This window comes from Dendropsophus ebraccatus, chromosome 14 (assembly GCF_027789765.1).
Source record: "Dendropsophus ebraccatus isolate aDenEbr1 chromosome 14, aDenEbr1.pat, whole genome shotgun sequence".
In the NCBI taxonomy this organism is placed as follows: Eukaryota; Metazoa; Chordata; class Amphibia; order Anura; family Hylidae; genus Dendropsophus; species Dendropsophus ebraccatus.
The window spans coordinates 66648646-66672875 of record NC_091467.1 but is presented as its reverse complement, the minus strand read 5'-3'; the positions used below and the strand labels follow the sequence as shown (position 1 = coordinate 66672875).

Below are 24230 nucleotides of genomic sequence, written 5' to 3'. Positions count from 1 at the left end.
CAGATTGTCAGGGCATGCTGGGAGTTGTAGTTTTGCAACAGCTGGACAGCCACAGGTTAGAGAACACTGCTCTAGATGTTATAGTTGCATCCACAGGTTGTCAGGGCATGCTGGGAGTTGTAGTTTTGCAACACCTGCTAAGTTGGAGGTTAGAAAACACTACTATAGACGTCACATTTGAAGCTATTTGTCAGGGCATGCTGGGACTTGTAGTCTGGCAACAGTGGTCAAGGAAGAGGTTAGAGAACACTACTTAAGATGTCATAGTCACAGCCATGGGTTGTCAGGGCATGCTGGGAGTTGTAGTTTTGCAACAGCTGCCAAGGGGAACATTAGAGAACATTGCTTTATATGTCACAGTTGAAGCAGTAGTATGTAGGGCATGCTGGGAGTTGTAGTTTTGCAATGGCTGGACAGCTACATGTTAGAGACCATGACATAAAATCTTTGACCTAACATAGTATTAAACAAGAAAAATGGCGTCCGTGATCGGTTCTTTACTTGAACCATATAAAACACATCTACGGGAAAATTACAGCCAATCGCCTGGAAAATAAACGCGTCTTATTCATAAGCAAAAGATTGGAGTGAACTCTCAGTGGGCGGCCCGAGGCCATTAAATCAAAGATCCCGGAACTGCAAATCAAGACAAAATCATTATTACGGAAACTGGTGTAAGTAACATATAATAGATTTATTTAAGATGGGGGGCGAATCAGTAAAATCCGGAATATATCCTGCAAAACATTCAGCTAACAAGCCGCGATGCTTCACTAAAATTAATTACACAAGAAATAGTTTGACCCTAAAGGAGAAATGTGGAACTGAGAGAAATTAAATGCACCGTTAAATGTGGAAACTCAGCACCATGCAGATTGCGAGCCTGTGGGTACGCCGCTATCACACCGCTCTCCTCTCCATGGGAAATGATGCGTTCTAATCCCACTAATTATTGTATGATTAAAAAGAAAATAAAGTTTTTGTTATGGGTGAGATCTCCCAGCATCCCCTGCTTGTTCAGTGTCTGCATAGGGCATGCTCTGGGTCACTACATCAGGCACTGTACAGTAATCTGCTGTGGGAAGAACTAGATTATTATAGGGGCTGGCATGTACACCATTGGCCTCGGCTGTGTGTGACCCGTGTGATTTCATGGGGCACCAGAGGGGGCGAACCTACTATGTGCTCTGCCCTCTGTCTGATACTATAACCTGGATGCTATGTGGCTGTATATCTGGCTGCTTTTAGCTGATTATTACGGCAATGTGCACAAATCTTTATCGTGATGTTTTTTTTCGTATTGTCCAGTTTTAAGGGTGCAGCGTGCAGATCCTTAAAGGGAACCTCAGCAGGCCAGTATAATACAGAGACAAATGGTCCTTTCATGCTGTGTTACACGGAACGATTATCGTGCAAATTTGCACGATAACGATCGAATTCAAACGATGATCGTACATGTAAACGCAGCGAACGATCGAACGAGAAATCGTTCATTTTGATCTTTGAACATGTTCTTAAATCGTTGTTCGCAAAAAATTCGCAGATTGTTCTGTGTAAACAGTTGTTCACCGATTTTACCTATGTGTGGGATAGGCTTAAGCAATCGCAAAACGATTTTTCTGTACGATATATCGTTCCGTCTAAAGGGGATTTTACACAAAACGATAATTGGCCCGATCGTACGATTAACGATGTCGGAGTAACGGTTTTTTTTTTTCATAACGATCAGCGTTTAGACGGTACGATATATCGTATGGAAAATTCGCTTTGCGATCTCACACATTGGTTAAATCGGCGAACGACTGTTTACACGGAACGATCTGCAAATTTTTTTGCGAACGATCAACGACGATTTGAGAGCATGTTGAAAGATCAAAATGAACAATTTCTCGCTTGTCGCTTGATCGTTTGCTGTGTTTACACGTATGATTATCGTTCGAATTCGATCGTTATTGTGCAAATTCGAACAATAAATCGTTCTGTGTAAAACCACCATTAGTTGGGCTTTTTATGGGGCCAAAGGTTTATACCTATCCGATACAGACACCATGGGGGAGATTTATCAAACATGGTGTAAAGTGAAACTGGCTCAGTTGCCCCTAGCAACCAATCAGATTCCACCTCTCATTTTCCAAAGAGTCTGTGAGCGATGAAAAGTGGAATCTGATTGGTTGCTAGGGGCAACTGGGCCAGTTTCACTTTACACCATGTTTGATAAATCTCCCCCCATGGGTACAAAAAAAATTGCCCCCACTGAGCATCCAAGCCACCCAGCAGATTTTAGCAATGGTTAGTTATATCCTTATCTAGTTTTTATGATATAGTCTCTTCAACATTTTGGAGATTTTACTCAGCATAAAAATGACATACAACAATGACAAAAATCTAAATCCACCCAAAGCATTGTGGGAGTTGAAGTTCTAATCCAATTGACTATGATAACTAAATGGAATCTCATCACTAAGGACGGAACTACAGCTCCCACAGTAACCTGCGAGCAGAAGCGATCACATGACAGTCATCAGCCAATCAGGAGGGCAGCTTCAGATCCTCTCAGGCAGTAGAGGAGCAGGACTGGTGAGTGGCGTCTTCCCGCGTAGTCGGTGATATTGCCGGTGTGTGGGGCGGGAACAGACCCGGTGCTGCCTCACTGACGGGGCTTCTACGCTATTGTCTGACTTATAGGCGCCATGTCTACTTTATGTGAGGATATACTATCGTTATCTCTGCTGCCCCCCACCATATAGTGTTCATGAGGGAAACTGCAGGACGTTGGTGGTCGGGCATAGGCCTATATCATGTACATAAAGTCTGATCAAATAGCAAGAAAATTAAAGGGATTGTACAGATATTAAATATTGGGCAGGGAATCCATTCAGAATTATCTACTAAACACTTTAAGTCCCTCCAGCTGCTGCTAAAACTACAATTCCCAGCATGCCTTGGCTGTCCACATATGATGGGAATTGTAGTTCGGTTCTTAAAGGGATATTTTCTGGTATACAAAGGTGACTTCATTCAAGTATAACATACATAGTTATTGAATCACTTACCGCTGCTTACAGTTGTTGCCTAGGGTTACGACCTGTGGTTCATCTGTAGCCTTCTGGTCGCACATGCTCAGATGCAGAACTAGGGTGTATAGGAGGGTGAGCTGTGTGTGTAATGGTGCGTGTACACAGAGAGATTTATCTGACAGATTCTTGAAGCCAAAGCCAGGAATGGATCTGAAAAGAAGGGAAATCAAGCTTTCCTTTATGACCCGTTCCCTGTTTATAGTCTGTTCCTGGTTTTGGCTTCAGAAATCTGTCAGATAAATCTGTCTGTGTAAACGCACCATTAGGAACTAATGTGAAAGGCTCATCGGTGAGGGAACACAATAGGAGTTGAACATGCTCTTTAGCAATCAGGGCAATACAGGTGGACGAGGCTAGCCTGGGAGTAGCTGTCAGCAATGCATGATGGGAATTGTAATCTGCTACCCACATGAGGTGCTTTTAGCGCCATGTGCATTAGAAGGAGAACAGTGAACTGACAGGTGACTATATTATACATGTTTGGGATGTGGGATTAGTTGTACACTGCTGCGGTGTGTGTGATGTCCCTGCAGCTGCCTTCCAAGTCTCTCATCCGAACTCCAGAATATTTCTATATGAGGTTATATAGGCCGACACATAAAAACTACCCCATTCATAACCAAGGCAGGGGTGAGGATCTGCTGATGCACTCCTGTCATCTCTGCTGCCGGGCGGTAGGGGGGATGATCAGTGCCTCGATCTGCAATATTTTTTCGCGGTGCAGGTCGCGGCACGGATCATGTGAATGGGCACATTCACTTCAATGGTCCCAGATATGCAACCACAGACAAATTTATGGGACATGTGAACGCAGCCTAAGGGTGCCTTCACACCTACTGGATTCGCAGAGAGATCCGCTGCGGATCCAGTAACATTCATGCCGAAAGAGATTGACATCCCGCTGTAAGTATGTGAGTTAACCCCCCTGCAGCAGAGAACGTACATTACCTGCACTGATTGGCTGAGCAGGACCTATGGGAGCCTCACATGCAGCCATGTCGCCGAGCAGGTAATGTATGTTCTCTGCTGCGGGGGGGGGGGGGGGTAACTTACATACTTACAGTGGGATGTCAATCTCTCTCGGCATGAATGGCACTGGATCCGCAGCGGATCTTGCTGCGAATCTGCAACGGATCCGGTAGGTGTGAAGTCACCCTAAGGCCACATTCACACGTTCCATGTTTGCTCCGTCCAGGACAGGCTCTCACTGTCCGTGTTTTACGGTGCGAATTTGCAATGTGTGAATGCAGCCTAAGGCCATGTTCACACAGTGTGAGAATATTGGCCATTGTTTGACACGGCCACAGAGTATACAGTGTATATACTGCTTCTGTTGTTCCATACACTGCTATGCAATTAAGCAGTGCTTTTAAACAACGGTCGTTGTTTAACAGGCAAATGTAGTGTGTGAACATGGCCCAATGCTATATGTTAGCAGTTCTGGTCTAAAAAGACTCTGGGAATTCTGAGTAAGGGTGGGTTCACACTGAGGAATTCTAGCGGATCAACTCTGCGGAATTCCGACAGCTCTACGCGCTCACGGACGCGTGCCTTTCTGCCGGCTCCATAGACACCATTCTGTGGGCCGGCTGATTCCGCATTCCGCTAAAATAACTGACATGTCAATTCTTTCGGCGGAATGCGGAATCAGGCGGCCCATAGAATGGCGTCTATGGAGCCGGCGGAAAGGCGCGTGGCCGCGAGAGCGTACAGCCGACGGAGTTCCGCAGGGTTTATCTGCGAGAATTCCTCAATGTGAACCCACCCTAACAGCTGGCGTTGCCACCATTATGGCCCCCATTCTGCTTTGTGTTTCTGCTGTCAGGTCCCTTTAACATACACCTGTCATAGGACTCCTTGCATTAGTTTGGAAGTTAAAGGGGATCCAGCGCTACGAAAACATGGCCACTTTTTCCCCTCTCTTGTCTCCAGATTGAGGTTTCAAACACTGTTCCTTTGAAGTAAATGGAGCTGAAAGGGTTTATCCAGCGCTACAAAAACATGGCCACTTGGGCGGGGTTTTGCTGCTCAGTTTCATTGAAGTGAATGGAGCTTAATTGCAAACTGCACCTGAATTGTAGACAAGAGTCGTGTTGTCTCTGAAAGAAAGTGGCCATGTTTTTGTAGCACTGGATAACCCCTGTAATTGCAGACCACAACTGGAGACGAGACGGGGAAAAGTGGCCATGTTTTAGTAACGCTGGATAACCCCTTTAAAGGGGTTATTCAGTGCTACAAAAACATGGCCACTTTCCCAACAGCACCACTCTTGTCTCCAGTTCAGGTGTGGTTTGCAATTAAAGGGGTTATCCAGCGCTACAAAAACATGGCCACTTTCTTTCAGAGACAACACGACTCTTGTCTACAATTCAGGTGCATTTTTCCCCCTCCTGTTGTCTCCAGTTCAGGTGTGGTTTGCAATTAAAGGGGTTATCCAGCGCTACAAAAACATGGCCACTTTCTTTCAGAGACAACACGACTCTTGTCTACAATTCAGGTGCACTTTTCCCCCTCCTGTTGTCTCCAGTTCAGGTGTGGTTTGCAATTAAGCTCCATTTACTTTAATGGAACTGAGTTTCACAACAGTAGGGGGAAAGTGGCCATGTTTTTGTAACGCTGGATAACCCCTTTAAGCTCCATTAATTTCAATGGAACTGAGCAGCAAAACCCCGCCCACGATGTAGACAAGAGTGGGGCTGTCTCTGCAAGAAAGTGGCCATGTTTTTGTAGCGCTGGATAACCCCTTTAATAGGTCTGGAGGAGGGGCGATAAACTAGTGACCCTCCAGCTTTTGCAAAACTACAATTCCGATGATGCAAAGCTTCATGGGAATTGTAGTTTTGCACCTGTTGGAGGGCCATGAGCCTGACACCGGTGGTCTGGAGTCTTCATGTCATGGACTTGGACATTATTCTATGCATACCCTGACAGCTCTCCTACCAGATGCAATGATGCGACAGGTATGTGCTCTGGACGTGACCCGCTCACTGTTTACCTCATGTGACTGGAGCTGTCACAGCGTCTTTCTATGTCACGTTACCGAGGAACGACACTTCTCCCCCACAGGGCTCCAGGCTCCCACCATCTTTGGTGCGGCTGCTCTGCAGAGATAAGCCAGTGGCATTTTCCCCCTGTCGTTCCCCCAATCACACGGAATCAGAAGAAAGTGACGGCCTCTATCGTACTCCCAGCACAGCCCGGCCTGTTCAAAGTTAGGATTATCTGCTCTGCTCGAAATCCCTTCAAACAAGGACACCGAGAAAGATGACTGAGAGAAAGAATTGCTTTCTCCGGATAAAATTGGAATCTGGGTTCATGCAGCAGCCGTTTCATCTAATGCCCGCTCCAGCAGACGTGTCAGCGTCAGGAGACACGACGGGATCCAGCAAGGTTTTCTCCTGTCTCTGGGCTTCTATAAACTCTCGCTGCTCCCCAAATAAGGATCCCCAGTCCGCTTCGTCTGTCAGGAACGTGATGTCTCCATTCCTCTAATCCTGAAGTTCAGGAAAATGAATTTGCTCCTGGCAGACAGAGTGCTGTACTTACAGGAGAACCCGTGCTCGCCCTATGGAGGGTTAAAGTGTCACTGTTGTATAATTTTTTATTGTTTCAGAAATCTATAGTCCAGGCGATTTTAAGAAACTTTGTAATTGGGTTTATTGGATTTTTTGTCGTGAAAAAACAGTTTGAAGCTCTCCCCCTGTCTTCATGGCTTGCTTATGGTGAGGGGAGGGGTGGAGAGAGATGAGGCACCAAAACAGGACAACAAAGAGTTAATCTACAGTTAATCACCCTCTATCTCCTCTGACAGTCAGCACTGACCTCTCAGACCTCTGAATACTGCTGTCACCCACCTCCATGTTGTGTAATGCTTTGTTCTCTGCTCTCTGCTGCCGACTAACTCCCTCCCCTCTCTATAGAACAGACAGGGTTGTGTCTGATGCAACCAGTCAATTTCCTGATATTTTGCAGTGAATGGAAAAGAGGAGGGAGGAGGGGGCCTGGGAAAAGGCTTTTGAATGCAGAAAATGGCATATTTGCCTAATAAACCCAATTACAACGTTTCTTAAAATCGCCTGTAATATTAATTTCTGCAAAAAAAAACTGTGACTTTTTAAGGAAACTTTTGTAAAGTTTTTTTCTATTAATTAAATTCATATGATAATTTTACTTAAAGGGGCACTGCTGCCAAAATGTTTTTCTTTCATTTTGACTGTTGGTATAAAAAAATTTAATTCAAATCAACTGGTGTCAGAAATTATACAGTAATTTACTTATATGTGAAAATCACAAGTCTTCCAGTACTTATCAGCTGCTGTTTGTCCTGCAGGAAGTGGTGTATTCTTTCCAGTCTGACACAGTGCTCTCTGCTACCACCTCTGTGTCAGGAACTGTCCAGAGTTCAGTGGAGTTCTATATTTCTCTGGACTTGGGCTGTAAGGCCCCCTTCACACGTCCGGATTTCCGGACGCATAGACTTTCATTGGACACGGACACCCTTCCGGAATTTTCCGGAAGGGTGTCTGTTCCGGAAAATAGGACCGGATTTTTTAGAACCGGTCCTATTTTCGTCCGGAAATCCGTCCCGGACGCGCCCATAGGAGGACGCCCCACATCAGGAAAGCGTCCGGAGTTCCACTCACCCGGACCACCTTCCGCCTCTGCCCCAGCCTCCTGCTGCCTCTTCGTCCGCCGCCTTGTCTGCAGGTACCCCCCCCCCCGGGCACTCGTGGCACCCCGGCGGCCACTCGCGCCCCCCCCCCCGCGGCCACTCGCGGCACCCCCGCACCCCCCTGCGGCCACTCGCGGCACCCCCACCTTGCTGACAGGTCATGATGGGAGTTGTAGTTCTGCAGCCTGTGGCCATCCAGGTTGCAGAAGTACAACTCCCATCATGTCCTGCAACCTGGGTGACCATAGACTGCAGAAGTACAACTTTCTGTCAGCCAAGTATGATGGGAGTTGTAATTCTGCAAGCTGTGACCATCCAGTTTGCAGAAATACATGTCCTATTTTTCTTCTCATCAGGAAATCCTGAAGGTTTTTCCTGATGGTTTCCTGAAGGTAAAAACGGATTACTGTCAGGAAATCCTGATACTTTCCTGATGACATTTAAGGCCTCCTGATCAGGATTTCCTGACAGTAAAAATTGACACGGACGAGTGAATGGGGCCTAACTGGAAAGTTAATATTTAAGCGTCATTAGCATTAAAAATATCTGCAGCCCTCAGGTATGTTCAGTCATGCGAAACAGACATTGGGATGTACCTTGTGGTGCGTTTACACCTAACGATTATCATTCGAATTTTCGATTACGATTACGTTTGAGCAATAATCGGCTCGTGTTAACACAGCAAACGTTCAAGCGACGATCGAGAAATCGTTCATTGTGATCTTTCAACATGTTCTCAAATCGTTGCTGGTCCTTCGCTAAAAATTTGCAGATCATTTCGTGTCTTTCACCGATTCACCCTATGTGTGAGATGGGCTTAAGCGATCTTAAAAATGATCGCAATAACGATTTTTCTAACGATTATTCTAACAATTTATCTGTCTAAATGCTGATCGTTATAAAAAAACAAATCGTTGCTTCAAAATCGTTAAATGATCAATTGGTGGAATTATCGCGCCGTGTAAACGTAGCATTACTTTGAACCATGGTCGGTATAGGTTGGGGGCTACACTGAAACTCCCCCTTGTTTTCAATGGGATCTTCAGAATGTAACTGCATGGAAGTAATTGACATATCGCTCCTTTCTCACATGGTTTTCGTCTCCTGTTGAAGTCAATAGGAGTGGGGTATTCTAGAGTTACCCCATGGGGCTCCTGCCTGTGGTTTACAACCTTTTCTTCAGCTGTTGCAACTACAACTCCCAGCATGTCCTGATGACCACAGGCTGCAGCTGCTGCATCCAGAGCAGCGTTCTCCAACCCATGGCTCTGCAGCTATTGCAAAACTACAACTATCAATGTGAAGCTGTCCCAACTGCATCCATAGGAAAGGGTTTGGAAACCATTAGGGACCCATAGCTGACAATGGCCATCAGGGCATGCTGGGAGTTACAGTTCTTTCACAGGTTGATGACCACTGTGTTAGCGACTGTATTGGAACCATTGCATGTTTAGGACAGATATTGGAGTCATCTGTTTTGAAAATACAACTCTCAGAATAAGCTTGCCAATGGTGGGAGTGGTAGTTCTGCATAGGTTTAACATTATGCAGTAGGCATTACCTGGTGGCACCAAACTGGAGTTATGCCAGGCCGGGAGCCAAACCTCTTGTTATACAGGAGGTGAACATGCAGCAACCGGCAGGAGGCATGTGGATTGGCACGACAGGCCTTTAGGAATTCTAGTGAAGTGTTATAGTCCCTAGAACAGTGTTCATCCACCTGTGCCTCTCCTGCTGTCGCAAAACTACAACTCCCAGCATGCCCAGGGTGCTGAGACTCCATCAATTTCTAAAATGATGGATCAGTAGCGATTAGCTGAGCCCTGTGCCCATTTGTTTCTTTCTACAAAGCTGAGTGTGCGGCAGTGTATAGATTTACAGAGACTTTCTATGAATCCGTGTACGGCTCGCATCACTCTGAACCTTGCTTTACCCATTACCTGATTCGCTGAAATTGATGAACCATTTCTATTCATTTCTATGACCCCTTATGGTAAATGTGTTTTTGTAGGCTCACTTTTTGCCACTAGGGGGAGCTCAAAGCTTGTCTTACACAGGAAAGTCCTTGCACTTTCTTACAGGTTTTCTGAAGCTTCTGAGCAGATGGCTGCAGCAACTTTATTCCCATTCATGTAAGCGATGTAATAGTCATCTACATCAGCCCCAGGGTGTCCGCATTCACTGACAGCTAGCACAGATCATGACGTTGGTTAAGAATTCAAACACAGTGGAGAAGAATTTATCAAATTCACCAGAAAATTAAAATTACCTTAAATGTTTAAAAAGTATGGAAGTTCTCATTGTATAGAGACGGTAATTGATATAACAGTGGATGAGCGTCGCTGTACGCCAGGCTGTGGGGACCTCATACAGGTGTTGGCATTGACTGCTCCCGCCTGTATCTCTTTACAGAGAGCGAAAAACTGGGTTAACAATTGTGTGAGTGTTAGACGTCTTATGTAACGTCTTCATACAGAGAGAGACACAATGATAGGATGATACCGTCTTATAGAGACACGATGATAGGAGACGCATACAGTACAGTATATTCCCGCCTGTGTTACCGGTGAGGATCTCATCCTGTATTACAAAACTGCCTTCTCCGCAGGCTCTCCCCAAACTTTGCCATAAAGGTAGGCCCCATTCACACCATGTTTTGGGACTCTTTACAGAGAGCAAAGAACTGGGTTAACAATTGTGTGAGTTTTAAACGTCTTATGTAACGTTTTTACACAGTGGCAGAATAGACATGGAGACGCATACAGTATACTCCCGCCTGTGTTACTGGTGAGGATTACATCCCCAGGTCCTCACCAAACTGTGCCATAAAGGTAGGCCCCATTCACATCATGTTTTGCGACTGTGTCACCGGTATATCAGTATACTTATGTGTCCCAGCATGGCCAATGACCTTGATAGACCAATTGTAGTCTATTAGTTAGGGTCCATTTACACAGAAAGATTATGTGCCAAAGATATGAAGCCAAAGCCAGGAATGGATTTGAAAAGAGCAGAAATCTCAGGCTTTCCTGTATGACCTGATCTGTTTATAGTCTGTTTCTGGCTTTGGCTTCAAATCTCTGTCAGATAATCTGTCAGATAATGTTTCTGTGTAAATGGACCCTTACTGCCTTGGATCTATTTCTTGACAATATACATATTTTCATAGTTTGCTCGTAGGCTACTTTTGGTTTATTATAGTCAATAGGCACACCTTAGAAATGCCATTGTATCTATATGTATACCTGTTGTATAGCCCTAAAACATGATGTAGGTACATGTTCACATCAGGTGCCAGGCTTATCCATAGGGTTCTATTGGGCCAGTATATGGCGGTATATTTAATTTCTTAGATTTTACTTGAAATCATATAAGGGAATTATGCCTATACAGTGATGAACCTCACAGCCCTCTGCATGTCGAACGTCTCCTGGCACATGCAATAAAGGGCATAGGCTTGTATTCTTCTATAGTATGACAAACGCACGCTGTGACTCTGTGATTTGTGTCTAATCTGGAGATGCAGGTTGGCGTCCACAGCGGTGCGGCACAGTTCACACCTTGTCTTCTGTGACTTGCACACGGTGTAATTCTGTATTCATGTCAATCCCTTTTTTCTCCCGTAGGAATTGACATTTATTCCGCGTGACAAATCCCATATTCATGTGACTTTAATATCACTCTGTCAGTTGCACAACCTGGCGGTGCGTTCTTGTAGATAGTGGCTGACACATGATACCAATCTCTGTGCAGTCCTATCCTTATAAAGAGCAACTCACTCAGGATGTATATTGGGGCCAGGCAGGTATAGGTAGTGCCCGGATCCACAAGCAGGTATAGGTAGTGCCCGGACCCACAGGCAGGTATAGGCAGTGCCCGGACCCACAGGCAGGTATAGGCAGTGCCCGGACCCACAGGCAGGTATAGTCAGTGCCCGGACCCACAGGCAGGTATAGTCAGTGCCCGGACCCACAGGCAGGTATAGTCAGTGCCCGGACCCACAGGCAGGTATAGTCAGTGCCCGGACCCACAGGCAGGTATAGGCTGTGCCCGGACCCACAGGCAGGTATAGGCTGTGCCCGGACCCACAGACAGGTATAGGCTGTGCCCGGACCCACAGGCAGGTATAGGCAGTGCCCGGACCCACAGGCAAGTATAGGCAGTGCCCGGACCCACAGGCAGGTATAGGCAGTGCCCGGACCCACAGGCAGGTATAGGCAGTGCCCGGACCCACAGGCAGGTATAGGCAGTGCCCGGACCCACAGGCAGGTATAGGCAGTGCCCGGACCCACAGGCAGGTATAGGCAGTGCCCGGACCCACAGGCAGGTATAGGCAGTGCCCGGACCCACAGGCAGGTATAGGCAGTGCCCGGACCCACAGGCAGGTATAGGCAGTGCCCGGACCCACAGGCAGGTATAGGCAGTGCCGGGACCCACAGGCAGGTATGGGTAGTGCCCGGACCCACAGGCAGGTATGGGCAGTGCCCGGACCCACAGGCAGGTATGGGTAGTGCCCGGACCCACAGGCAGGTATGGGCAGTGCCCGGACCCACAGGCAGGTATGGGCAGTGCCCGGACCCACAGATAGGTATGGGCAGAGCCAGGACCCACAGGCAGGTATAGGCAGTGCCAGGACCTACTGTACTTGGGGTAGGTGGCCTGCTGTGACCTTAAAGGGGTTATCCAGTGCTACAAAAACATGGCCACTTTTAGAGACAACACAACTCTTGTCTCCAGTTCAGGTGCGGTTTGCAATTAAAGGGGTTATCCAGCGCTAGAAAAACATGACCACTTTTCCCCCTCTCTTGTCTCCAGTTCAGGTGTGGTTTGTAATTAAGCTCCATTTACTTCAAGTGGCCATGTTTTTGTAGCGCTGGATAACCCCTTTTATCTCCATTCACTTCAATGGAACTAAGCAGCAAAACCCCACCCAAGCTGGAGACAAGAGTGGGGCTGTCTCTGGAGGAAAGTGGCCATGTTTTTGTAGCGCTGGATAACCCTTTTAACACCCATTGAGTAGGTTTCTGTGGGGTACTGCTCACTGTTACCCCATTTCCTGTCTCTTATAGATCTGCCTTTCCCAGTCAGAAGCATGGAAGAAGCTTATGTTTCTTATAGTGCAGAGGGATTATGCAGGTTATGCAGTTTTTGGTGTATGTGTTTTTAGACTAATAGATTGCTTTACAGCAGTATTCTTTAAGCTGATGCAAAACTACACTCCCATCGTGCAATGACAGACAAAGGTTGTTAGGGATTGATGGGAGTTTTAATTTTGGAGTCAGGGCAGACCTATAGGAGATCAGTTTTTCAACCAAAAGGGAGTCATAGGAGGTCAAAGGCTGTCAGGGCATAATGGGAGTTGTAGTTTCGCAAACTGTATGGACCCATAAAAAACTTGGCTGACAGGACATGATAGGAGTTCTACATCTGCAACCAGCATGGACCCATATGAGTCTAAAGCCTGTCAGAACATGGTGGGACTTGAAGTTTTGCAACCAGTGTGAACCCATAGGAGATAGAGGCCTGTCAGGACATGCTCGTAGTTGTAGTTTTTAAACCAGTATAAACCGATAAGAGGCCACTTTTGAAACTCATGGGAGACTGAAACCTGGCAGAGCATGCTGGGGGTTGTAGTTTTGCAACCAGTTTGGACCCATAGGAAACCAGTTATACAGCCATTACGAAACACTGTCGGAGCATGCTGGGAGTTGTGGTTCTGCTACAGCTGGAGAGCCGTCTATGGCTTGTATGTTCACTATACTTTCAGGTTCTGATCCATAGACTTGCCCTTGCTTCCTGGATGAATTATATTGTATGTTTGTATACATTTTCTTGTGTACAGACCTCAGCCAGGCGTATGTTATCAATGTTATTCAATAAGAATACAGAGATATCCCTTATACAGGAGAGATAACGGAGAAGGGTCATAAAAACACTAAATGCTGTTTTCTTGGCTTGGAAACTGCTGTGAGGCTAATATTCCCTATAATAGATGCCGTTATACCGGGGATACATGCCTCCTATAATAGATGCCGTTATACCGGGGATACATCCCTCCTATAATAGATACCGTTATACCGGGGATACATCCCTCCTATAATAGATGCCGTTATACCGGGGATACATCCCTCCTATAATAGATGCCGTTATACCGGGGATACATCCCTCCTATAATAGATACCGTTATACCGGGGATACATCCCTCCTATAATAGATACCGTTATACTGGGGATACATCCCTCCTATAATAGATACCGTTATACCGGGGATACATCCTCCCTATAATAGATATCGTTATACTGGGGATACATCCCTCATATAATAGATACCGTTATACCGGGGATACATCCCTCCTATAATAGATACCGTTATACCGGGGATACATCCCTCCTATAATAGATGCCGTTATACCGGGGATACATCCCTCCTATAATAGATGCCGTTATACCGGGGATACATCCCTCCTATAATAGATGCCGTTATACCGGGGATACATCCCTCCTATAATAGATGCCGTTATACCGGGGATACATCCCTCCTATAATAGATGCCGTTATACCGGGGATACATCCCTCCTATAATAGATGCCGTTATACCGGGGATACATCCCTCCTATAATAGATGCCGTTATACCGGGGATACATCCCTCCTATAATAGATGCCGTTATACCGGGGATAAATCCCTCCTAAAATAGATACCGTTATACCGGGGATACATCCCTCCTATAATAGATACCGTTATACCGGGGATACATCCCTCCTAAAATAGATACCGTTATACCGGGGATACATCCCTCCTATAATAGATACCGTTATACCGGGGATACATCCCTCCTATAATAGATACCGTTATACTGGGGATACATCCCTCCTATAATAGATGCCGTTATACCGGGGATACATCCCTCCTATAATAGATGCCGTTATACCGGGGATACATCCCTCCTATAATAGATACCGTTATACCGGGGATACATCCCTCCTATAATAGATACCGTTATACCGGGGATACATCCCTCCTATAATAGATGCCGTTATACCGGGGATACATCCCTCCTATAATAGATGCCGTTATACCGGGGATACATCCCTCCTATAATAGATACCGTTATACCGGGGATACATTCCTCCTATAATAGATGCCGTTATACCGGGGATACATTCCTGCATACAAGGAGCGTCATCCGTTATAATCATCAGTTATAATGGAGTGATGGGTCCAGGAGACTAATGTGATTGCCACACACAGAGATGGGAAGGAATGTTCCCTCTTCTCCCCCTTGGAGGTTGCATTGGCAGATGGCGTCCTCACCGGGGGGAGTTTCCCTCCTTTATATCAACTTAACACATTTACAATTAATAACAGGTTAGGTTGTCAGATAATTCTGCTTTCTCTTACACCATTAGGATTCCAGCTCTTGGGCTACAAGTGGATATGAGGTAATGCGAGCAAGCCTCTGATTGGACGCCATTGACATGGCTGGGCATAACACTCCTGTTTTCCATCACGTTTCCTCATGTTATTCTATGAGACTGGGAGGCTTGTGGGCACGCTCACCTGTCAGACCCCTGCGAAGCCTGTAAACATCCAGCAGAGAGGTAGACATGAAAGGCCGACGCCGGAGAGAGCGCAGCCTGAATTAGATCATGTCTTTTTGTAGCTGTGAGTAAACAGCTGCCTTGCTGGGCTTTGATGTCACTATGTTCTCTGTCTCCCAAGCTGCTTGGTCCTGAGCCCGGCGTTTTGTTCATACACGCACTTTCTCCATCTTTGCAAAAAGACGCGTATTTTTGTCATGATTGTTTTGTCATTGTACATAGTATTAGAAAAAGCAGTTACTTGCAGTAATAGCGCCACCCCTGTCCTCAGGTTGTGTGTGGTATTACAATTCAACGCCATTCACTTTAGTAGAACAGAGCTGAGTTACCACACTTAAACTGAGATCAGGGGTGGCGCTGTTTTTAGAAGAAGGTGACCATGTTTTTGTGGACAACCCCTTTTAAGCAGCGTCTCTGCAGTGATGTCATCAGAGACTGGCAGGGATCAGTCTCACAAGAGCGGGTGGCACTTAGACATAACAGCTTGTTTACAGTATATGTAGCTGCTAGCATTATTTTTAGGTACTTGAAACCCTTGATTTGTGTGACAATCCTTCTGTTCTAAAAGGCTCCTTTATGCTTTACAATAAACGTGAGCACAGAAGGCATATGTGGTAAAGCATGGCTGTGTGTGTGTGTGTGGGGGGGGGTAACCATGGGCTGGCATCAGATATGTGGTAAAGCATGTGGTATGGGGGGAGCCATGGACTAGTGTTGGATGTGTGGTAAGGTATGGCGTTGTATAGAGAGCCACTGGACTGGCATCAGATATGTGGTAGAGCATGGCATTGTAAAGAGCCATATACTGGCATCAGATATGTGGTAAAGCATGGAGGTTTGGGGGGAGCCATGGACTAGTATCAGATATGTGGTACAGCATGGCATTGTAAAGAGCCATATACTGGCATCAGATATGTGGTAAAGCATGGAGGTTTGGGGGGAGCCAAGGACTGGTGTTGGATATGTGGTAGAGCATGGCATTGTATTGAGAGCCATGGACTGGTATCAGATATGTGGTAGAGCGTGGCATTGTATAGAGAGCCATGGACTGGTATCAGATATGTGGTAGAGCGTGGCATTGTATAGAGAGCCATGGACTGGTATCAGATATGTGGTAGAGCATGGCATTGTATAGAGAGCCATGAACTGGTATCAGATATGTGGTAAAGCATGATGTTTTATATAGAGAGCCATGGACTGGCATCAGATGTGTGGTAAAGCATGGAGGTTTGGGGGGAGCCAAGGACTGGTGTTGGATATGTGGTAGAGCATGGCATTGTATTGAGAGCCATGGACTGGTATCAGATATGTGGTAGAGCGTGGCATTGTATAGAGAGCCATGGACTGGTATCAGATATGTGGTAGAGCATGGCATTGTATAGAAAGCCATGGACTGGTATCAGATATGTGGTAGAGCATGGAGGTTTGGGGGAGCCATGGACTGGTGTTGGATATGTGGTAAGGTATGGCGTTGTATAGAGAGCCGTAGACTGGTATCAGATATGTGGTAGAGCATGGCATTGTATAGAGAGCCATGGACTGGTATCAGATATGTGGTAAAGCATGGAGGTTTTATATAGAGAGCCATGGACTGGCATCAGATATGTGGTAAAGCGTGGTGGTATGGGGGAACCATGGACTGACATCAGATATGAGGTAAAGCATAGTGGTGTGGGGGAGCCATATCTGGCATTAGATATGTAGTTAAGCATGTTGGTGTAGGGGGAGCCATGGACTGGCATCAGATATGTGGTAAAGTATGGCATTTTATATAGAGAGCCATGGGATGGCATCAGATCTATTTGGCAGGTAGCTGCTCCGAAACTCATTTTAGGTCATTTTGTGCTATTTTTGTAAATTCCTCCCATCTGATGTCTTTCTTTTCCCTTTGTTCCACAGCTGCTGTCAGACGTTGCCTTTCTCCAGTGGGAAGCTGGAAATGCGACAGGTGAGTGACACAGGGGAAAGCCGATCCTTGGATTACAGAGTCCACATGTTGTGGGAAGAGGAGGTATCATGCTGGCTTCACATGGAGGACTGGCAGATGGCTCAGCTATTCAGGGCTAGTTGGTACTCGCTGCTGTTTACAGTGACAATACCACATGCCACTGCTGTGTCTTCCTTATTGCTGTCATTTTCAGGTTCGCCTGTTGCTACCCTCATCTGCTGTGTTTTGGTTGGGGCCATTTCACAGTTGATCCAAAGCCTCCATCATGCTGCTTTCAATCACTTTGTCCTCGCTTTTCTAAATGCTCCATTGAGTCTATCAGTTTGTTGTGCAATATTTTTGGGAACCATGCAGTTTCTAAAATACATGGGCCTCTATGGTCACTGTCAGTTAAACAAATTTTGTGTAAGTGAATGTAATATATCTTATCAGAAAAAATACCTTTTTCCACCTTCCTGTCCCCCACCCTCTCATGCTTATGATTCCCTCTGAAACACAGACGGTCTAGCAGTTCACTAAGGGATTTGGTTGCCTATAAATGCTTTAACTATATGCAGACCAGTTTCTATGCAGTAGGGGGAAAGATCAGAAAATTTTACTTAACTGAAAGAGTAGTAGATGCTTGGAACAAACTTCTAGCAGATGTGGCAATAACTGAATTTAAACATTACTGGTACAAACATATATTTATACTAAGATAATAAAAAAGGAAATTATATAAGAGCGGACTAGGTAGACCAAGTTTTTTTTCCTGCCGACAATCTTCTATGTCTCTATGTGACGTAACCTTTATAATTAAGCGGGTGATGCTTAAAGTAGACCTGTCACCCCGGCTGCCGGGGTAAAGCCCGCCCGACCCCCCCAGTGGAGCCCTTTATACTTAACCCTTCCTCAAAGTCCCGGTTATGGACCCGGTTTGGGGGTTCAGGGGGTGGTAGGAATATGCTACTGAGCATATGGGACTTAGATGTTCTGAAAGGGACTAAAAAACAGCAGAGGATGCTGTAACATTTATATCTAAAAGCAATATCTACATACAGGAGCATTTGTGGGACAATGACTTTAAATAGTCAGTCATTAATAGAACAAGGGGCTATAAGAAACTCTGTAATGTATCTTATCAGAAAGAACACTTCCTTCAATCCCAACCTAAACTGAAAAATTTGCTTACGTCCATTTTTAGAGTGGAAGCGGACTGGCAGCTCACTGAGGGGTCAGTTACATGCTGTTTATGGAGAGAGACAGGAGGGGATGAGTGACTGGACAGCCAAAGCCTGCAGTGAGGCTACAGGGTCTTGTGGAAAGTATTAGGTGTCTCCCCAATACTATAGTCACAATTTAAACTTAGTACTGTTTTACAGTGTCCTCCATGCTGCTGTCTCTTCTGAGGGGTGTATATAGAGATATAGTAAAGCCGGATCTCCTTTTCTGTTTGTGTGAAGAATACAGAGGCACAGTAACTTAGTTTTTTTTTTGTCGTTTTCCTGTGCATATAAATCTGTTTCAAAAAATCTTTGATCAAGTCCCTGCAGGTTCCACTATAGGGCTATGTGCCCACACAGTATTTTGCTAAGTATTTTGGTCAGTATTTTGCAACCAAAACCAGGAATGGATTGAAAACACAGAAAGGCTATCTTCATACACAGTTAAAATTGAGTGGATGGCCGCCATTTAATGGCAAAAAACTTGCATTATTTCAAAACAGCCATTGTTTTAAAATAATAGCAATTCTTTTCACTGAATGACGGCCATCCACTTAATTTCAACAGTGTGTGAACACAGCCTTTCTGTGTTTTCAATCCATTCCTGGTTTTGGTTGCAAAAATACTCTTGGGAACATAGCCTAGATCTGTCCCCAGGTTATCGCATGATCGGTTACATGGTTATCGGCATAAAGTCTCACAGCAGTACCATGTCCTGTCATTTCTACGTAATGTTTATGTGAAAGGAACTGAGTAGGCAGGAAAGCTATAGAGTCCATGTAGATGCCTTCTATTCTGAAGTGCAATAAAAAGACGTCTAAGCTTACAGCAGTTATGGCTAACCTTGGCCCTCCAGCTGTTTTAAAACTACAACTCCCATCATGCCTGGGTAGCCAAAGCCATATATTTGGTTATTCAGGCATTATCGGAATTGTAGTTTTGCATCAGCTGGAGTGTTGAGGTTAGCCATCACTGGCTTAGAGCAACTGACCACCCAATATACAACATACACCTGCACGTGTGGAATCCTTATAATGTATGTGTCATATATGCTTATGGCCAACTCACTTTCACAATGTGGCCCTTGGGTTGTGGGGGTTTCCCGGGGGTCCCTATGCCCCACATCCTCACATGATATGATTCTGTGCTCCATTGTTTATTCTCCTTTTGCCTGGAGACCATCTGGCGATAACAGAAAATATCTAAGAATAGGATTAGCCGCCATGTAAATGGAATATCAGCAGAACAGTGTTGAATTCTATGAGTTATCGTTTCCATAATCAGATTGTGACAGACATAACTAAACTTACATGGGCGACTGGATGAATTCCCTGTGTAAGTGATGACATTCCATCTTTACTCTATCAGCATGATATCATCGCTACAACCCCCGAAGGCAAGCAGGCTATAGAATAGAGAGGGATTGTTAAATGTGCTTTAGCAGCCATCGAGACTCAACATAAAGACCAGATTGCATTATCCAGCTTCCAGTATGCCGATATGAGACCTGATGCAGGTGAAAGGGTTTGTGGGGTAATGCCAAGGTTCAGAGATGTTACCTATACACACAGGATAACTAGTTGATTGGTGGGTATCCAACCTCTGTGACCCCCACTGATCATGAGAACAGTGGTCTCTTATACACTGAGTGAATTAACTGGGAATGTGCTTGCTTAACCACTATTTCAGTATTTAAAGGCTGGAAATGTTCTTCCGGCCTATAATTGGCCCATGTAAAAGTTACCGTGATCAGCTGAAGAACGAGAAAATGCATGATCCTAGGCTGATCGCATCTTCAGTGTCGACTTTAAAATCTATGACTATTGGCTGCACATCACCCTGTGTAAACAGAGGACATGCGGCTGATAGCAATTGATTTAAATGGCCGCATGAATGATACAGTGATCATTCGTGTAGCCCGACAGCTCGGTAAATCGAACTTTCTAAAGTCACTGCAAGCTAACACCGAACTCGCTAAGCACTCGTCATGGCATCCAAAAGGACCCTAAGGGACATCTGAGCATCCTCATATAAGATCTGGTACAAATCAAAGAGTTAAGTGGTTCATTGCAAGATTCAGAGTTATCATCCACCCAAAGGATAGCTAGGTAATTGATGGGTGTCCGATCTCTGTGACTACATGAGATCAGAGGGAGGTGTCATGTTCCCTAAGCATGCACTTGCTCAACCATCACTCCATTCACTAGACTGGTACAGGTGACTAGAGTTAAAGGGTTTACCTAAGATGCCGTTTTATCACCCATGGCATAGGTGAAAACTAGCTGATCCATATAGGTCTGATTTCTGGGACCTCCAAAGATTATGAGGATAGAGGTCCCTTGTCTGCAAATTAGCTTTATTTCAGTAAACCCTATAGGTTGTACTAGATGGACCATTTTCTTCCCAGGGAGCATTTCCTATAAGAATAAGCTTAGATCTCTACAAGAAGAAACCGATACTTTCCAAGAGCAATTTATAATCTTCTCGTAAATGAAGAACTGTGTGACAACTATTACCTTCCCCCCTAGTGTATTTTGGCACCTGAGATGCCTATGGCAAGTTGTACGGTTCATAGAACATGAGTTCTCTGTTGTTTTATACCTATAAAATAGGTAGACTCACTTTAGGCAGCACAATGATCTTTGCACTTGCAGTATCAGGATTGCTTGAATCTTTGGTTTAGTTCTGACCCCGACCTCTTTACAACTACTTCTTTAGAACTACCGTGGTCCAGTGCAGACAACGTGGTCAAAGAACACCTTGTCCCACCATGACATCACAGCATCTGAATGTGAATGGGGTCATTGTGGATGCATTGCTATTCCTTCCAATAATTTGGATGAGTGAGATGATCATTGATGCCATGTGCTTGGCGGTAACTTGTAGAGATGGGCCAGTAAAGCTGTAAATCTTAGCAATATAGACAGTCAGAAAGGGGAAGCATGGACGCCACCCTGTGGGCAGCGTGGGTCTCAGGCATGGGTGAGATCACTGTTAGTTCCCCTTTTACTCAATAACCAAACTTAATAGAAGTATAACGTAACGGTGTTGTGTCTGGAAGTGACTGTATCACATTCTCACAAGGGGCTATGTAAGCCTTGTCACATTTCCAACAACCACTTTCAATGCACAGCTACCACCCCCCCACCCCCCTGTCTATAATGCACTCTCCTCTTAATGTATGTGCAACCCCCCACTCCGCCTTTGCAATCTCCACGGACGAGGGATATTAACTAGCTCACACGGACTGTTCACTTGAATTTGGACACAATCCCTCATTCTCTCTCTGCCCCTGAATGATAATTCTGTGTGGCTTGCAGAATCGTCCCCCTAATGTTATGCAAAGCTGTTTATTTAGATTGTCAGTGTTCAGTCCAAACCCCCCCCCCCCCTTTTCCAAAAACTCCTATCATTTCCAGCACAGCAAAGGGGTGGGGAGCGGCGTCCCTGAGGTGAATTTATAAAAAGTTGGCAGGGGTAACAAGACTTTGTTTAGTAACACTCTCAAAGTGGCCTTTATTGACTCAGACTGTCCTTTTGAGTCCTTTACCAGAACAAAGATGTTTGGTCGCTCTTTTACTCTTCGCTGCGGTCCTGTTTGTCACTTTTAGGTTGGTTATTTACTCGTCTGCAGCTTTTATGTCTCCCAGCTATAATCCCAGAGTGTGGCCAAAGGAATTCTCTAGTTTTTGCATTTTTTTGCTGTCCCACTTTATAATTTTTTTTTCCCCTCCTCCTTTTCTCTCACTCTCCCCTTTGCATCATGAAACGTCGCTGAGCGCTGAGCAGACAAGGCTGGGGGCTCCCTGCTGAGCGCATGCCTTTAATAAAAACAATGCTGCGTTTTTATTCCAGGCTGACCGAACTGACCCCCTCAAAGTACGCTCCGTCCACAGGGACCGCCGGCTCTTGCAGGCAGATGAATGGAATACACAAAGCTACTGTGACGTGTTAGAATCCGGTCCCCTAACTGCACCGAGCAGGCACAGCAAGATAAAAAGTATTAAGGGAGCATAGCCAAACCTTAAAGGGTAGGTGTCCCAATGGCAAGTGTCTTAAAATGAAAGCGTCTTGTAATAATAAATAATGCAACCACTAGATGACCCCTTCCCCGCCCAAAGTCTACACGATGGCGCCACAATAAAGCACGCTCTTACCATCTTGTATTCTTTGAAGGCAGAAATCTATGTGTGTGTGTCGCTTTTGAACGGCGGAGACACTGGCTAAGGAAAGGAAAGCTGCCATGTAAAATATTATGCATTTATGGTCTAGAAAGGAGTGGTGAGTTAAGTCAGTCTTGTTGAGAAATTCACTGTAAGCCTAGTATATGTTAATAGAGATGATGTTACACATGTATTAGGTCTCTCTTCATGCATTTAAAGCAGTTCACAATGATCATCTTGGGACTTACAACCTATATATCGTGCCGTAAGTTTCTACGTTTATGCATGTTTTTTTTCGAGGGATAGAAAATCATAGTAGTCTAAATCCTTCTGTTCCTTAGATAGACAGTATTAGATCTATTGAAGCCTATTGTGTTTGGAGGGATTCTGGTGTACACCTGTGGTGGAGACCATAACTGTGGTGTAAGGGCCCTATTCCACGGGACAATTTTCATTCAGATTATCGTTAAGTTCGAATCTAAGCAATAATCGTTCGGTTGAATAGCAGTTAACGATTAACAATCAAACGAGAAATCGTTGAACGTTTAATAAGACCTGGACCTGTTTTTATCGTTGCTCGTTTGCAAATCGTTCACATTGAATAAGAAGTCGTTTGGTCATTCACAGTAGTGATGAACGCAATAGCGACGACAAGACGACGGCAAGAACAATCATAAGTAACGATTATCGTTCCATGTAAATGGGTTGAACGATTTCAGGTCTTTCGCAATAGCAGTCGTTTGGATCGTTTATCGCTAACGATTATGTGAACGATAATCGTCCTGTGGAATAGGGCCCTAAGTGGGGCCTTAACGCCCTATTACATGGGCTGATATTTAGGAACAAGAGAGTGTCAAGCTGTCAGGTCATGGCTCACTTGCTCCTCGTACCTCACTCACTGTCCATACTATTACACAATCTTTGGATCGTCCAGGTGGCCCATAGGTGAGAGTGTCAGTCTACTGCCGCCGCTCCTATTGCCGGGGGGTTGCGGCCAGCAGACCGTCGAAATTGTTGTGTTTTTTTTTCAACATGTTGAAAGACCAACGTTCAGCCGACATTGTGCATGTCAGCTGATCGTTGCCTTTTAACAGGAGTTGGTATTACACCAAGTGATTATCAGTCAAATACGGCCGATAATTGCTTGAAATAACAGGGCCTTTAGGCTGTGGGTGGTACATTGCAGTTTATCCTTTTCTCTGTTCTGTCGCCTCTCTTGTCTGCTTGACAGGGCCAACATTTTGATTGATAAGTAGGGGGCAGTAGAGTAGCTAGCTTCTGCAGGGTTTATCCCACAACTTTTTTTTTTTTTTTTAACCACAGGATAAGTAATAGGTACCAGATCAGTGGGGATCCAAGCACTGTGATCTTCACTGATCAGAAGAACGCTCTCTAAGTAAGGAGAACGGACATTAAAGTGCATGACAGATTAGTATAGTGCTTTGGTGGAAGGGAAGGGGCAGAACAAATCTTAGGATCCTATTTTAAGATATGATCTTACAGAGTTGGGCATACGTGTCGCTGCATTGCATCACGGAGTATAGAATGTCAAGTTGACAGAAAGGAAAT

General features: G+C 45.2%; 1 long non-coding RNA gene across 4 annotated transcripts in view; it reads left to right on the top strand.

Annotated features, from left to right (window-relative positions):
• The first annotated feature begins 2497 nt into the window (after positions 1-2497).
• LOC138772712 (uncharacterized) overlaps positions 2498-24230 on the top strand; it is a 274220-nt gene continuing 252487 nt past the window's right edge. For 3 of the 4 annotated variants that reach the window (XR_011359804.1, XR_011359806.1, XR_011359803.1), the window contains exons 1-2: positions 2498-2577; positions 17248-17296. This is a non-coding gene — a long non-coding RNA (uncharacterized lncRNA). Of the gene's footprint in view, positions 2578-15155; positions 15190-17247; positions 17297-24230 lie in introns of those variants that run through there. The other variant, XR_011359805.1, reaches the window with a different exon arrangement.